The 17,450-nt window shown below is 43.7% G+C and overlaps 1 protein-coding gene across 7 annotated transcripts in view; it reads left to right on the forward strand.

The window, feature by feature from the left end:
* Galphas (G protein alpha s subunit) overlaps nucleotides 1-17,450 on the forward strand; it is a 238,054-nt gene that overhangs the window by 58,731 nt on the left and 161,873 nt on the right. The gene's annotated exons all lie outside the window — the stretch shown is intronic.

The raw sequence follows: 17,450 nt of genomic DNA on the forward strand, positions 1-17,450 counted from the left end.
AACTTTGTCACGTCTTTTGGCAGCTTGTAAAACAGTTGGTATTGTGGACATTATATAACTACAATTTGTGCAACTGGCTCTATACAGCAGCACGAGTGTTCATCTTTGTTGGGAATTCCTGTTATGGAGCATTGTTCGCTTGCTCCAAGTGAGAGATGGTGACATGCTGACATGTTTTGTTGGACAGTTACACATGACTTTAGAATTCAACCTTTTCTTACTGGGCATCAGAGCTAGTATGTCATAGAATTGTGACAACCAATTAGAAGGGGCTGAATTATTACAATAAAAGTGTAGGTGATTATATATGAAAGGCAGAATAATTTCAGTGTATGAATGCACTTGTCTTTATCTACTCATGTTGTAGTTATTAAAGCTGCAGGAATAAAGTTTAAGGAATCTCTAATTTGTTCACTGCAAAACTTGGCTGAATCAAGCGTCATTATTAAGGCTTGTTAGGCAATGTCCAGCATGTGCTATCCTACAATTTTTTTTTGCATATTTGCAGCACTGTTCACTTTTCAGGCATTACAAAAAAAAAAGGGGGGGGGGGCTAATAAATATCAGTTATTTAGTTGGATTCAGTCTGAAAGTCCGAAATAAATCCCAGTTCTCTCTTTGTTGACACCTTTCTGTAGATGCTTCCTTTAAATAGTATGTGCCTAGCCTCTTTAATATTTCCGGTATAATTGTGAGCATTGTTTGGTGTGCTATGTCAGGACTACCTAATTCATCTTCTTGTACTTGCTGTGCACATCCCTCTCAGCTTTAGTGTCTTTTGTGCTGCTGTTTTGCTGTTATGGTCACCTTTTCTAGGTTTATTGCTACTGATAACTGATTGAATCACATTCATGTGTGATGTCAGGGCACTGCCTGCCACATCAATGGCACCATTTGAGTGTTTGTGCTCTGCCAGAAAAAATGGTCCTTCAGTAGTTTAATGGTTCCCTGTGTATTATACTAGGCCTTTGGATGTCCCTCCCCGCTTCACCGCTTCCCACCCACTGTGGTTGCTTAGTGGCCTTGGTGTTGCGCTGCTAAGCACGACGACGTCTCGGGATCAAATACCGGCCATGGCGGCCGCATTTCGATGGGGGCGAACTGCAAAAACACCGTGTACTTAGATTTAGGTGCACATTAAAGAAACCCAGGTGGTCAAAATTAATTTAAAGTCCCCCACTATGGTGCGCCTCATAATCAGATCGTTGTTTTGGCACGTAAAATCCCATAACCTTATCTTCACTTCTCCTATTTGTGTGTGTTTGTGTGTGTGTATGTATGTGTGCTAGGAGTCACTTGAATTTAAGTCAACAATTTCAGGGTTTTCATTATTATTTTTTTACAAATGGAATATCTTCAGAATGACCTAAAACTATGTTTTTAAGGGACAATAAAGCTAGATATTTTAATTACTATAATAATTAGTCAATGACTAATTTTTCAGGCATTTCTGATAATTTGGCCGCATTTCTGGCACAGTGTATAAGGACGTGTGACATTTCAAATGCTTAAACCCTTCGCTGTCCAAATGGCATTAATTGAAGCCACCACTGCCACCACTTTGATTATCTCGAAGCCCCGAACCAGTGCTGGCAGCCGTAGCCACTCCATGCTGTCATAGCCATTTGTTTGGCCACATGGTGTTTCGTGTGTGTTCGTGTGGTCATTTTGCACTGTCGTGCGCTCTGCAAAGCTAAGCCTAGCTGCTTCAACATGTGTTTACCAAGCTTCCTGCTACGGTGGTATTCTGCAAGTGTTTACATAGTGGACATGTCTATTTCGTCTGCTGGTGAGTAGCTGATTGGCTGGGGCCGCCTGTCTTTCTGATGCATGCTGCCCCATCCCAGTATCAGAAATTTAAGTGCAGACGAAATGGACACTCACAGAATTCCCCCCCCCCCCCCTACCCCACTGTTTGCTGCTGTTTTTCTATGAAAGGATTTGTTGCTGTCAGCAATGTTGCAGTTTCGTGCCAGTCAGCATGGCTGCACGGTGAAGCATGTTCTATGCATTGCGATGAAGCATACCAAGCACGAGAAGGGGCCACTGTCACGGCACATAGTATCTATTCTGGAGCTGTATTTTGAAACGATGCACTTTAGCAATACTATCGCCTCGGCGTTAGTTCGCCATCACGTGTGCACTGATTGGCTGGTTGAGTAAAATCGGATGGCATAGCTCATCCAATTTAGTTAAAACAACCAATCAGTGCGGACTTGACGGCAAACTATCGGCGAGGCAGTAGTATCCTCAAAGGGAATCGTTTCAGAATACAGCCCCTGTAATTTTAGACGTGCGCCCCTGCCTTCTCTTGTCGCAGTACTAGCACCAAGATCCCTACTAAGTGTATTGGTAGGCCTTCAGAGCTATTTATGATGTGGTTGTGGCGATCTTAGCCCTCAAAGACAGTAAAGGGCATGCATTCATTTTGTTTTTGTATTGGTTTTCATGGTCTCTAGGGAGCTTGACAAATCAGACATTGACTGTATATTTATTAGGTCAATATTATTATACAGAAGTGTGCCTGCCGAAGCCAAACGAGACCCTATTTAATGTCAATATTATACATGGTTTATTCTTCAGCACGTGAATACTTGCACAAACAGTAAAATTCATACAACTTATTCCTTTCTTTGAAATACAGTCGAACCTCGACATAACAAACACTGATATAATGAAGTAAATATAAAATTTGGTTGTCCATGCTTTATTTCAATGGAGTATTGTGCTGCTATAGTAAAATAAAGAATGCGGGATCCGACACTATATGGGGTATAGCAGAGCATATTTTTATAGGGGGTATAGAGAAGCAAGTTCATTGTATCTATTCTGATAGCAAAAATGTCAAATGCAGTTGCCGACAGATTTTTCAGATGCCCGATTTTTCGAATCTGCACGATTTCTGCGGCACTGCCACCTACCTCTAGCACGAATGTATAGCGACAGTAACTGAAATTTCAGACGTAACTTGTGTTTTCGGGCGTGCACCATGCGTGAACAATATTGCAGCCATGCTGACTGGCACGAAACTGCAACATTGGTTGTTGACTAACAACGAAGCAGCGCTGGCTAGGCCTAGCGGCCTAAATAGTGTGGCTGGCGGAGTGGCTGGTGACATGCCATCGTGGGAACCTCGCTACTAATATATTTGCACTCATAGACTTTATCAATGATGAGCAGGAAATCAATTGGCATGTACTAGACTGATGACTAATAGGGGAGTATGGATCCACATTCGTTCTCCTCTGTGTCTAAAAATTAGTGCGTCAGCAGCATGCTTGTTTTTTTGTTTGCACTCGTCACCCTTTTTGGCGATCGAGTGGGAGATTAGATGCACAGGCCAGACTGTAGTAACAGAGTATATATATGCATCCACAGGCAGTTCCCTCTATGTCTGAAAGTGTCCATGGCATACACGTTTTAGCCTGTGGCTTGGCATACGTTGTAATTGCAGTTGGCAAGCCAACATGCCAATCCCGCTAAATAATGCGAATGGCATTGTTCCATGTTTGCAGCAGTGCGGAGTGTGTGTATGTCATTAAGTGTCGTTTCTGTACATCGCATCAGCAAGGCAAGATGTCGACAGGGTATAAAAATTTGTCGGAGGCACCCTGCTCGTGTGGCCAGCATGTGGCCATGCATGTTGGAGCAATTAGCAGTCAGTATTTGGTCTGGGTAAAGTTCAGCGGATCTTGCTGGTAGCTTTCAGCTTTTCATGCTGCCATCTTTATTAGCAGATGTGTACTTAATTGACGCCCGAGGTTTCTTCCTGTTGCATGGTTGCCATTCTCAAAAGCATGCTCAAAAGCTTTGACCTTGAGCTGGCTGTGTAGCTTGTGTAGTGCCCCATTGCAGTGTGTGCTGCCACTCTATTAACTGTTTAATGATTGTACGTGTAAATAAGCAAAGAAATTTTTAAAAATCTAAGCAAGCAAAACACGTTGAGAATAAGCATAACCAGTGAAAAGAAAAATATATTTTGTGTAAATTTTTCCAGCAGTAAGGGAAAAACCCACCCTGGGCAGAAAACTGGAAGTGGGCTTCACCCGAAGGCTTATAAGGCTTTGTTTGTAATTTCTACAGACAGCTTTCATGGTATATGAACCACAGGTGTATGTTCAATTTGCTTTATGTCATGTTTGTGGGATACCACTACTGCTGGATATCTTGCATTGGTCTGTCTCTTCCTGTATTCCTGCTCTAAACCAACAAATGACTTTTGCTGCCTGTCATTCAGTGTTTTCCAAACACATTTAGCAGGAACTTCATACTCAGTACTGAAAGTCTGCAAGAAAAAAATTCTGCCATGTTGCCTGTAAGCAACACCCGTCAATAAAGGCTTAACTCCACATACATGTTAACAGGACCAATGGCCTAATCAAGCAAAGAAAACATCAGGAGCAGATGGTGCTAGGTAGCGCTAAAGAACATCTAGCATCTGTTATTGAGTATCATCATCAGTATTATTATAAGTGGAATTCAGAACTAGGCCACTACTTGCAGTGCTGACTTGTGCATATGATCATTGTATTAGGGGAAAAAATGTGAATTTTTACTGACCAATTACAGGAGTGAGTTTATTGCGTAGTTATGATATATAGAAAAAAGTTTGCCAACCACGCATGGTACACCAGTCTCCCGTGATATTCAGTCATCTATGGTGCAAGGCACCAGTTGGAGGTCTGCTGCCTGCATGTCTTTAAATAATGAGATAAGGTTCTGATGTCTGTTCACCTTTTTATGCTTTGTTGAAGTTATTGATACTGTATATACTCATGTGAGGGTGGCACTTTCATAACTTGGTGAGGTGCGGCCATTACATGGGGCCAAACCTTTTGCTTTAAATGGTGTCGGTGCAGCTGGCAACTGTGCACACCCCGGATCCCCGAATGTACCATTCCATCAGAGGTTAACGCCCAGCTCTTGCCATCCAGTAGGGGCACATGAAAGTGTGTAGTGTGTGAAAATTAGCTGATGCACGCATGCGGCATCGGGGCACCGGACGTGATTGCTTCCCCAATGGAATTTTTTTCCCCCGAATTTCGACCAGCAGTTCTCGACCAGCAGTTCTGGCTACGAGATTGTGAGGAAGAGTAGACGCCGCAGGAAGTGAAATTATGCATCCAGTTCTGTATCCTCTGGGCAGCCCTGACCTTTGCTCTGCTTTTAACTTTGTGGCTGTTCTTGGTGCCTTTCCTGCTCGGTAGCAGCACGACCCAGCTATCTGTCGAACCACTCTTCTAGGGTCCAGCATCAGCAAACTCGGGGATGGCTCTTGTCACATTTACAATGGCCGTAACTGTGCCCGTAACTGTACCTGTAACATGTTTAAATTGTGCTTAGCACTAGGAGGGGGGCCCTGTAGCGGCGCAATTATCGCCTACAGAGCCGGGGAAGATGGCTCACGGGCATGTAGTGCGAGAAGAGAACACGGTGGCATGCTTAACCTAAGTGGCTGTGATATTGACTGCTCCGAGACCTAGCGGCACCATGGCTGGGCAGCCTAAATAAACTGTGGCTACAGCAACTACCTCTTCGCACTGCCTCCCACAGGGTGAGAAGGATGGTTTCCTGAGGATACCTCATGGTCCCACAGTGGTCATGAACAGTGCTTCATCTGGCTGATGAAATGGTTGCCACCTGAATCATGTCCAGTCTCATTTCCATGTACAGCCATTCTACCACGATGCTTCACCACACACTAATTTCTTTTATGGTCTGTGCCATCAACCTTTGCTAATAGAAGTTCACACACTACAAATTTTCTCAGGAAACATAGCACTGTCATGTCTCATCGCTACCTTCTTAGTGATGTGACAGACCTTAGTTCCATTTTTTGAAATGACTGCCACTGGAAGACCTTACATGCAGTGCATTGGCCTCCCTGTCACTTCGCTTGTCTTTTTTTTCTTGGCTGATTGTTGGGTTGTTACAGAGCCACTTGACAGTCTCATTTAAATCTGCTAATGAACTGATGGCAGCCAAAGTATTAAAGGGCAGATACTTCTCTGTAAGGACATTTGTGAAGATGATAATAGCTTTTGCTACGTGCAGGCCTTTACTGATGACTCCTCTTTGATGACTTTACTCCTCTCCACCGCATCCTGCTGTCAGTCCTAGGGCCACTGGTTTATGGTTGTCCTTAATTCTCATAAATGCCATGAGGAAGTGGCGCCTGTATGCTCCTTCATAGAAAAATTCAAATTTACTGGCTATGGAATTTGTGTTGCTGTACCCAGCAATTTGCCAGCTTTATCATTAATGTCTATTGAGCATAGGAATGTTGGATATTTTCATTTATCTAGAATGGCTTTGTTGTCATTAATTCAAATTATTGACAGTTGATATACCTCCCAGCATTAACTTCAAAGGCAGCTGTCTTTTAGGTTCAGTTACAAGCAGTTAACTGCAGAAATCACCATGAAATGTTTACTTGAATAGGGCATTGCTAGCAATTTCAGCCTGTAAAGTCGCATTGTTTTACTTGCATCCATTTGTATGCTACAGGCATGCTTCATTGTTATGTACTTGCAAATTCACTGACATCACTGGGGCTTGCTGCATGTTCGCTTAATTTTTGCTCCATGGTATCTTTTGCAGGCAGATTTGTAGTTATCACAGCCTCTTTTTAAGGAAACAAGCCTCTGGCCGTGATTGCTACTCTGCTGCTTACAATACCTAGCTGTTGGCTTGTTGAGGCCAGGCCTGTTTTGCCAAATTACAGGGGAGGAAGTTAGCCCAGTCGACTTCCATTAATTTGTCTTGATGGGATTGCTGAAGTTGAATTATTTGGGGGGTCAAATTAAGCAAGAGGAAGAAAAGACACCGAGAGGCACCGCTGTTTGATCGGCAGCATTTGCCCCGATCCTGAAACACTCCTGAATAAGATGCCCACTGTTTTTTTTATCAGTTCAAAGTATAAAACTAACATACAAGAAATTTCAGGGTGTCTACCAACCGGGAAAACCGGGAATTCTCAGGGATTTTGAGTAGTCTGGAAAAACTCGGGGAAAACTCAGGGAATTTGTGCCTCTATCAGGAAAAATTACCAGTAATTTTGTTGAAAGGGTGAAAGTCGCGGTAATGCTGGCTCGAGTAACAAACGGGAATCGTAATGAATCGTCTTTGACGTCCTGTTGTCGGCTGGAGGTGTTTCCAGTGTACAGTCAACGACCGACTTTCTGGATTCCCGATAATTTGGATGGCTTTGCGGCACCACCACGTACCCCAGAAAGCATGAAATTTCGGACGCAAGAACCCTTCGCTTTCCGATTTTCCGGACTTTTTGCTGTGACCGCAGGTCCGAAAGGGCATTAATCAAAGCCACCACCGCTGCCGTTTTGATTACCTCGTCGCCTCGAACCGGCGCTCTCGCACGCAGATCCGCTGGCAGTCGTAGCCACCACTGCGGCAATGGTAGACCTAGCTGCTTCGACATTCGCTATTAAGCTTCTTGCCGTTGGGTGCCGTGTTTTTCATTGAAAGAATTCGCTGCTGTCAGCACTGTTCGCAGGCCTAATTAGATGTGTTCGCAGGCTTAGACGATTGAAGGACTCCCATAACCCCATACACACTGCTAGGTTTGCTAAGGCGAAGGAGGATCTTTGTACAAAAACCAAATCAGCTAAAGACTTTTTTTTTATAATGTGCAGCTACCGCATCTGTTGAAAAGTAACCTGCATAAGTTCAGGGGATCCATTTTTTCTCGTGGCAGCTCTTGTACATCTTTATGTGTGAACAACGAAATGACTAATGATTCATTATTAATCTCCAATGCCTTCAACACATACTTTAAGTTCGTTTTTACTTGCGATAATCATATTGTTCCTCCTTTTTCAAACATTAATCCAACTTGCCCCATTAATTATATCTTAGTTTGCACAGAAGGCGTCTTAAACCTCATAATAAATCTTGATACAAAGAAAAGTGAAGGGCCTGATGGAATCTCGAATTTGTTTCTTGTTCGGTATGGCTTATGGACCTCACGATACCTTACTCTCATCTTCAATAAATCACTAACTTCTGGCATAGTACCTTCATCGTGGAAGATAGCTAAGGTGCTTCCGTTACATAAGTCAGGTAGTAAGCAGCATCTTTCCAACTACCGGCCAATATCTTTAACACCATATTCATGCAAAATACTAGAGCATATAGTATACAAACGCATTATGGAATTTCTTGAATCAAATAACATTCTCTCTAATGTACAGCATGGATTCAGACGTGGATTTAGCACCATAACACAACTTGTTGAGTTCACGCATGACATAGCTTCTAACCTGGATAAGGGATTTCGAATTGACGCTATAGTCATAGATTTTTCAAAGCTTTTGATACGCTACATCACTAAAAACTACTGTCCAAACTAAATGCCATTCTTCATCATCATCATCATCATCAGCCTAGTTACGCCCACTGCAGGGCAAAGGCCTCTCCCATACTTCTCCAACTACCCCGGTCATGTACTAATTGTGGCCATGTTGTCCCTGCAAACGTCTTAATGTCATCCGCCCACCTAACTTTCTGCCGCCCCCTGCTACGCATCCCTTCCCTTGGAATCCAGTCCGTAACCCTTAGTGACCATCGGTTATCTTCCCTCCTCATTACATGTCCGGCCCATGCCCATTTCTTTTTCTTGATTTCAACTAAGATGTCGTTTACCCGCCTTTGCTGCCTCACCCAATCTGCTCTTTTCTTATCCCTTAACGTTACACCCATCATTCTTCTTTCCATAGCTCGTTGCGTCGTCCTCAATTTCAGCAGAACCCTTTTCGTAAGCCTCCAGGTTTCTGCCCCATATGTGAGTACTGGTAACACACAGCTGTTATACACTTTCCTTTTGAGGGATAGTGGCAACCTGCTGTTCATGATTTGAGAATGCCTGCCAAACGCACCCCAGCCCATTCTTATTCTTCTGATTATTTCCGTCTCATGATCCGGATCCGCCGTCACTACCTGCCCTAAGTAGATGTATTCCCTTACCACTTCCAGTGCTTCGCTACCTATCGTAAACTGCTGTTCTCTTCCGAGACTGTTAAACAAAACTTTAGTTTTCTGCATATTAATTTTTAGACCCACTCTTCTGCTTTGCCTCTCCAGGTCAGTGAGCATGCATTGCAATTGGTCTCCTGAGTTACTAAGCAAGGCAATATCATCAGCGAATCGCAAGTTGCTAAGGTATTCTCCATCAACTTTTATCCCCAATTCTTCCCACTCCAGGCCTCTGAATACCTCCTGTAAACATGCTGTGAATAGCATTGGAGATATCGTATCTCCCTGTCTGACGCCTTTCTTTATAGGGATTTTGTTGCTTTCTTTGTGGAGGACTATGGTGGCTGTGGAGCCGCTATAGATATCTTCCAGTATCTTTACATATGGCTCATCTACACCCTGATTGCGTAATGCCTCCATGACTGCTGAGGTTTCGACTGAATCAAACGCTTTCTCGTAATCAATGAAAGCTATATATAAGGGTTGGTTATATTCTGCACATTTCTCTATCACTTGATTGATAGTGTGAATATGGTCTATTGTTGAGTAGCCTTTACGGAATCCTGCCTAGTCCTTTGGTTGACAGAAGTCTAAGGTGTTCCTGATTCTATTTGCGATTACCGTAGTAAATACTTTGTAGGCAACGGACAGTAAGCTGATCGGTCTATAATTTTCAAGTCTTTGGCGTCCCCTTTCTTATGGATTAGGATTATGTTAGCGTTCTTCCAAGATTCCGGTACGCTCGAGGTTATGAGGCATTGCGTATACAGGGTGGCCAGTTTCTCTAGAACAATCTGACCACCATCCTTCAACAAATCTGCTGTTACCTGATCCTCCCCAGCTGCCTTCCCCCTTTGCATAGCTCCTAAGGCTTTCTTTACTTCTTCTGGCGTTACCTGTGGGATTTCGAATTCCTCTAGGCTATTCTCTCTTCCACTATCGTCGTGGGTGCCACTGGTACTGTATAAATCTCTATAGAACTCCTCAGCCACTTGAACTATCTCATCCATATTAGTAACGATATTGCCGGCTTTGTCTCTTAACGCACACATCTGATTCTTGCCTATTCCTAGTTTCTTCACTGTTTTTAGGCTTCCTCCGTTCCTGAGAGCCTGTTCAATTCTATCCATATTATAGTTCCTGATGTCCGCTGTCTTACGCTTGTTGATTAACTTAGAAAGTTCTGCCAGTTCTATTCTAGCTGTAGGGTTAGAGGCTTTCATACATTGGCGTTTCTTGATCAGATCTTTCGTCTCCTGCGATAGCTTACTGGCTTCTTGTCTAACGGCGTTACCACCGACTTCTATTGCGCACTCCTTAATGATGCCCATGAGATAGTCGTTCATTGCTTCAACACTATGGTCCTCTTCCTGAGTTAAAGCCGAATACCTGTTCTGTAGCTTGATCCGGAATTCCTCTAGTTTCCGTCTTACCGCTAACTCATTGATTGGCTTCTTGTGTACCAGTTTCTTCCGTTCCCTCCTCAAGTCTAGGCTAATTCGAGTTCTTACCATCCTATGGTCACTGCAGCGTACCTTGCCGAGCACGTCTACATCTTGTATGATGCCAGGGTTCGCGCAGAGTATGAAGTCGATTTCATTTCTAGTCTCACCATTGGGGCTCCTCCACGTCCACTTTCGACTAACCCGCTTGCGGAAAAAGGTGTTCATTATCCGCATATTATTCTGTTCTGCAAACTCTACTAATAATTCTCCTCTGCTATTCCTAGAGCCTATGCCATATTCCCCCACTGACTTGTCTCCAGCCTGCTTCTTGCCTACCCTGGCATTGAAGTCGCCCATCAGTATAGTGTATTTTGTTTTGACTTTACCCATCGCCGATTCCACGTCTTCATAAAAGCTTTCGACTTCCTGGTCATCATGACTACATGTAGGGGCATAGACTTGTACCACCTTCAATTTGTACCTCTTATTAAGTTTCACAACAAGACCTGCCACCCTCTCGTTAATGCTATAGAATTCCTGTATGTTACCAGCTATTTCCTTATTAATCAGGAATCCGACTCCTAGTTCTCGTCTCTCTGCTAAGCCCCGGTAACACAGTACATGCCCGCTTTTTAGCACTGTATATGCTTCTTTTGTCCTCCTAACCTCACTGAGCCCTATTATATCCCATTTACTACCCTCTAATTCCTCCAATAACACTGCTAGACTCGCCTCACTAGATAGCGTTCTAACGTTAAACGTTGCCAGGTTCAGATTCCAGTGGCGGCCTGTCCGGAGCCAGGTATTCTTAGCACCCTCTGCAGCGTCACAGATCTGACCGCTGCCGTGGTCAGTTGCTTCGCGGCTGCTGGGGACTGAGGGCCGGGGTTTGATTGTTGTATTCATATAGGAGGTTGTGGCCAAGTACTGCACCAGGGTGGCCAATCCTGCTCTGGTGAGAGAGTGCGTTACCGCTTCTGGTCACCGGGATCAGGCCGCACTCCAGGCCTGTTTGTGCAATTTTCTCAACACACGGTTTTTTTTTTGTAGTTTCCGGTGGAGAATTGCGCGGCACCGGGATTTGAATCACGGTCCTCTTGCATTGGAGACGGATACTCTACCGTCCCCGCAGGAGTTAAATTAAAAATTGAATTATGGGGTTTTGCGTGACAAAACCATTTTCTGATTATGCACGCCGTAGTGGAGGACTCCGAAAATTTCGACCACCTGGGGTTCTTTAACGTGCACCTAATTCTAAGTACACGGGTGTTTTCGCATTTCGCCCCCATCGAAATGCGGCCGCCGTGGCCGGGGTCCGATCCCGCGACCTCGTGCTCAGCAGTCTAACACCATAACCACTGAGCAACCACGGCGGGTCCCGCAGGAGTTGTACGCCTCATTTAACCTACAGTGGTGCCCTATTTGATCAGTCAAGGTGGACCAATCTGAGCTCGGTTATACCGCATGGATGGCATTCGGCTAGAGAACCTGGTATTTATGACCTGCACATGTGTGGCCACACATAATTGAGGATATATAATTTTTTTTTTTAGGAGGGTTTCTGTGCAGTGATAAAATGAAGGAAAATACATTAAAAAGAAAGAAAAAAAAAGGGAAAAAAAAAGGAACATAACATGTGATTTGAACTCGTGATCCTTCAATGTTGCCCGGAAAGGTAGCTCAGTCAGTTGGTTCGTCAAGCCAACGGTTACTTTCAAGCGCCATAGCTCCTGCTCCGAGCCTCATGCTTATGTGGAAAGGGACTGATGTTGTCCGCGACAGTCGATTTTTCTGAGTGGTTGGAAGGCATAATTTCTTGGAAAAATGGCCGCCAGAGGAGCAGCGTGAACTCGAGGGGCTTTAGAGACTAGGAAAACTGCCTTAAAATAATTAGACTTGAGGGGAAGCTTCGGTAACAAACTATAACACGGCAATCAGCACTCGAATATGACGAGAGAAGTTATTGAGACGTGGAAAATTCCCTTGAAATAAATCTGGTTTGCGAGACAAATGCTTGTATGTATTGAATCTCTTAAAAGATGAGGGGGGAAATATGCGCTCACCGAGAGGGCATCGTCAGCACGAGACCACCACCAGGCACCTTACTGAGATGTAGAGCTTCGTGGCCGGAACGAAGCCTCCCCTCTCCGCCGGCCAAGAGTGGAAAACGCGCTTTCCGATCGCTCAAGGTTGCGTGGACATTGTATAGCTCTAGCGTCTAGGAAAAAGCTTAAACAGGTGCGAGGGCGGCACGCATAGCGTGGGAAGCTAGCCGCCGGAATAGCTATCTCAAGTACTGCTGCTGGCGAGGGCGAAATACCTTCGTGTAATTATAATAACCCTAATAGGACTTCTTTCAAAGAAAAAAAAAGAAAAGAAAAAAAGGAAACGGCTCAGAAGGCTATACTACGAGAGCTATGACTGATACTTTTCTATATATATGTATTCAACTCATCTATGGGATCGCATGCGCGCGCTGTTGCTTTGTCTCTGCATGTAGTAGTTAAGAGAGCCAGTTTAAGGGCGGAGAAGAAGGAAGGAGCGGAAAGCAATATTGCAGCGCCGTGGTTTTAAAGCGCAACCATGGTAGGGAAACGGAAAGGCGATATAAGCATGCGTGGCCATGATACGCACACGACAAACTGCCTTACAATATTTAGACTTGAGGGGAAGTTCCGTTAACAAACTATAACACGGCAATCAGCACTCGAATATAATTATAACCCTAATAATAATTGTAAATATTCATCTCATCTATAGGATCTAAAGCGCGCGCTGTTGCTTTGTCCCTGCGTGTAGTAGTTAAGAGAGACAGTTTAAGGGCGGAGAAGAGGGAAGGAAAGTCTCTGAAGCAAACTTCCAGCGCCGTGGTTTTAAAGCGCAACCGTGGTAGAAAAACGGAAGGCTATATAAGCGTGCGTGGCCATGATACGTACACGACAAACTGCCTTAATATATTTAGACTTGAGGGGAAGCTTCGTTAACAAACTATAACACGGCAATCAGCACTCGAATACGACGAGAGAAATTGAGACGTGGAAAATTCCCTTGAAATAAATCTGGTTTGTGAGACAAATGCTTGTATGTATTGAATCTCTTAAAAGATGAGGGGGAAATATGCGCTCACCGAGAGGGCATCGTCAGCACGAGACCACCACCAGGCACCTTACTGAGATGTAGAGAGCTTCGCGGCCTGAACGAAGCCTCCCCTCTCCGCCGGCCAAGAGTGGAAAACGCGCTTTCCGATCGCTCAAGGTTGCGCGGACATTGTATAGCTCTAGCGTCTAGGAAAAAGCTTAAACAGGTGCGAGGGCGGCACGCATAGTGTGGGAAGCTAGCCGCCGGAATAGCTATCTCAAGTACTGCTGCTGGCGAGGGCGAAATACCTTCGTGTAATTATAATAACCCTAATAGGACTTCTTTCAAAGAAAAAAAAAAGAAAAGAAAAAAAAATGCCGAAATGCCATTCTTAACAACCCTCAATTAGTCAACTGGATAGAGAGTTTTTTTTGTCTCACCGCTCTCAATTCGTAAGCTTTAACTCGATCGATTCCTCGGTGGTGGATGTATTGTCAGGCGTCCCTCAAGGATCGGGCCTCAGCCGTCTTCTTTTCTTACTGTATATTAATGGTTTACCACGTGAGATATCATCTAAAATTTGAATGTATGCAGATGACTGCATATTGTATGACATCATTTCATCTCCCTTTGATCATGTTTGCCTTAATGAATCATTCGTCAGATTTTCCAAATGGTGTGAAACATGGCAAATGAACATTAACTTCCGTAAGACTGTCGTTATGTCCTTCTTTAATGAAGCTAGCCCGTTCTGTTTCAGCTATGAATTTAATGATCATTTAATTCAACGCGTTTCTGAATATAAACATCTTGGTCTCATGTTCACCACTAACCTGTCCTGGTCAAAGCACATAGATTCCATTACGACTAAAGCTCTACAAAAACATTATTTACGTCGTACGCTCTCTAATTGACCGTGCGACACTAAATTACTGTTACATAAAACTATTGGTCGCCTTATACTTGAGTATGGTACTATCGTTTGGAGTCCTTACAAGCAGTACGAAATCGACAGAGTTGAGCCTGTCTAAAGGAAAGCCATTAGATTTCTCTACTGACGTTATGACCACCAGTTCTCACCATCGTCAGTCATGTCCTCATTCAACCTAACCTCTCTTGCCGAACAGCGACACGTTAATTCTTTAAAATTTTTTTCACAGCATTATTTATTCATCTTGTCGCCTCTCCAGTAATCAATATATCACCTTTGCAAAAATCTCCTCTAGTAGGAGACATCACGCGCTTAACATTACACCCTTTAAGTATAGGTTAGTAAGTATAGCTTTTTAAGTATAGCTTTTTCCCTAAAACAATTGAAACTTGGAATTCGCTACCAGGAACTAGCCGTTCTCTCCCTTAAACGAATTTTTGTCTGTGCTACCTCAACATTACGCTTAACTTCTTTCTTTGTCGCCTATTGTATTTCTTTTTGTATTATATTGTATTCACTCCTGCTATAGCCCCACTAGGGGCTGCAGTATGTGAAAATAAAATAAAATATGCTTACTTGAGAGTGCAGCATCGGGCGATATGGTTTCAGCTCGTCTTGACATAAGACATAGTTCTGCATCACTCAGGGAATTTCGCAAAGGCACTCGGGGAAAACCTGGAAAATTTAGGGAATTTGGAAATGTCAACATGGTAGACACCCTGAAATTTACATTAGAGGTCCTAAAAAGCAGAAGTCGAATGCACACCCCATATTTTAGCAAGAAAAATGTGGCATGCCTTCTATTTTGGCAATAAGAAAAAGACTAAATCAGTGAAATTTTACTTCACAGAATGAAAATTTATTTCTATAATGTCCATTGTCATCACTCTCGGACAGTACTTTGTCACTGTCTATTAGGAGCTGCGACATGTCATGCTTTATATAGTCCATAGTACCTTTAGTAGGGTGCATTTATTACACAACTGCTCAACAAATGCAACAGAGATTGTAGCCTATGTCTAGGCTAACTGCTATGCTAATTTGTCCTGTGATGCATGCAATTCTCAGGAATGGCAAGAACATGTGACGCAACTTGTTGCCACTAGCGTAACATTTAAAATAACTCTTTGTTTCAATGTGCTTTCGTAATTGGACTGAAAGCAGCGCATCATCATTGTGCTATGTGAGAAAACTTGTTTTTTTCACCATACGTGGTTGCCATTTTGCAATGGCAATGGTGATAATGCTGACTAGGCTGGCTCTGACCAAAGTCTCCTATAAATAATTACTAGAGGGAACTCTTGTGCTGCTATTGTTCAGCCACCATGGGAATGAGGGTCAGTACATAGATTTTTCTTATCTTTGTACTTCTGGCTTCAGATATCTTGTGGCTTTGCTTATTATGCTTTGTTTGCCTTCATTGGCCTAACTTTCGAAGCAATGAATACCTTTCTAAATTCAGAAGGCAATAAGATTTGGTAAACACGCCTAATTGCTACTAATAAGCACCAGGTGCAGTACGAGTTTTAACCGGTGGCGCCTTCATCTGCCGTCACCGCAAATGTAATGCCAAGTGATGGCTGTGCCGGGCGCAGTGGGCACAGGTGCCAGCTATATTGGTTGATTATATTACGTTATTTCTTCTGTTTTGTGTTGCTGTAATACCACATGGAACCAAATCCAAACAAACATGTTGCGTTTTTAGGTTCACAAACAGTTAGACTAAAGCTGGTAAGGCCATTCAGTTCCATTAGTTTTCGTCGCGACATCACCAGATGAAACACCAGATAGCCTGGATATGTGCAGTCCGTAGGCAACGGTACATACACCTCAGACGCCGCTTTGCTTTTCTTCTAGTTGTTCTAACATAAATATAGGAGCCATTCATTCGCAAGAGCTTCGTGTTCCATGTAAATTGTCTTTACTTCAGCAGCTGTGATGGCTCTTGAGCTTTGTCATGCAATGTTCTTCTTCCTGAGCTTTGGCACCGAAGGCGAACACGCGGATTTGTAGTCCTCTCATTGGTTGAGTTTTTTTTATCTTAGGGTATGTTTTCCTTTCTTGCGCTTCCCAGCTTTGGTGACGTCTGGTGCACGACTCTGTGTGCTCTGCATTGCCGGCAAATGCCAACGCAGTGGTGTGTTCACACTAGGCGTCAATGCCAACCTTACATGTGTACCGGCTGCTGCTTCCAGTCCTTGTTGCTCCAAGCTGTGTAAAATAGACCAAGACTGAGGATTGGCCTAAATTCTAAGACATTTGATTCGGTGAAGCATATAAAAAAAAAGGGATTAAGCTGATTTACATGCAATCAGCGAAGCAGCGCAAAATTTTTGTGCTGCTTTGCCAATCTGCATAATAAATGCACAAATATGTTAACATGCACAGGAAAACACCTGCAAAATAACTGGTGGAGTTCTGCGTCATAGCTTGCTGCAGTGAGCTTTGCACAGTGAATTTGTATTGCAATTTGCACTTGTTTTCTGCTTTATATACACTTGACGTCATGAGTGTGACCTGCCTCGGACAAGTGGTGACCTTTTTCAAGAGCAGAATGAATAATGTGTATAGAATAAAATGTGTATCTAGTTTCATCCGGCCTTAAAACTGCTATGCAAAATCACTGTGTTGGGCTGCTTAGCACGAGGTCGCGGGATCGAATCCGGGCCACGGCGGCCGTGTTTCAATAGGGGTGAAATGCGAAAACACCCATGGTACTTAAATTTAGGTGCATGTTAAAGAACCACAGGTGGTCCAAATTTCCGGAGTCCCCCACTACAGCGTGCCTCATAATCAGAAAGTGGTTTTGGCGTGTAAAACCCCATAATTTAATTTTTAAAATCACTGGAAGTGCTGTGTGCACCTTCGCTTCATCATCTGCATCACATGCTGGTGCTCTTACTGCTGCTGTTTACGGAGCTGTTTGCCAGCACACTGTTTAGCACGCTGCTGCCACCTTATGATGGCTGCCCAGTTCCTATTGCATCGGGTCCGCCTGTTGAGGT

The sequence above is a fragment of the Dermacentor variabilis genome, chromosome 1 (assembly GCF_050947875.1).
Source record: "Dermacentor variabilis isolate Ectoservices chromosome 1, ASM5094787v1, whole genome shotgun sequence".
Taxonomy (NCBI): domain Eukaryota; kingdom Metazoa; phylum Arthropoda; class Arachnida; order Ixodida; family Ixodidae; genus Dermacentor; species Dermacentor variabilis.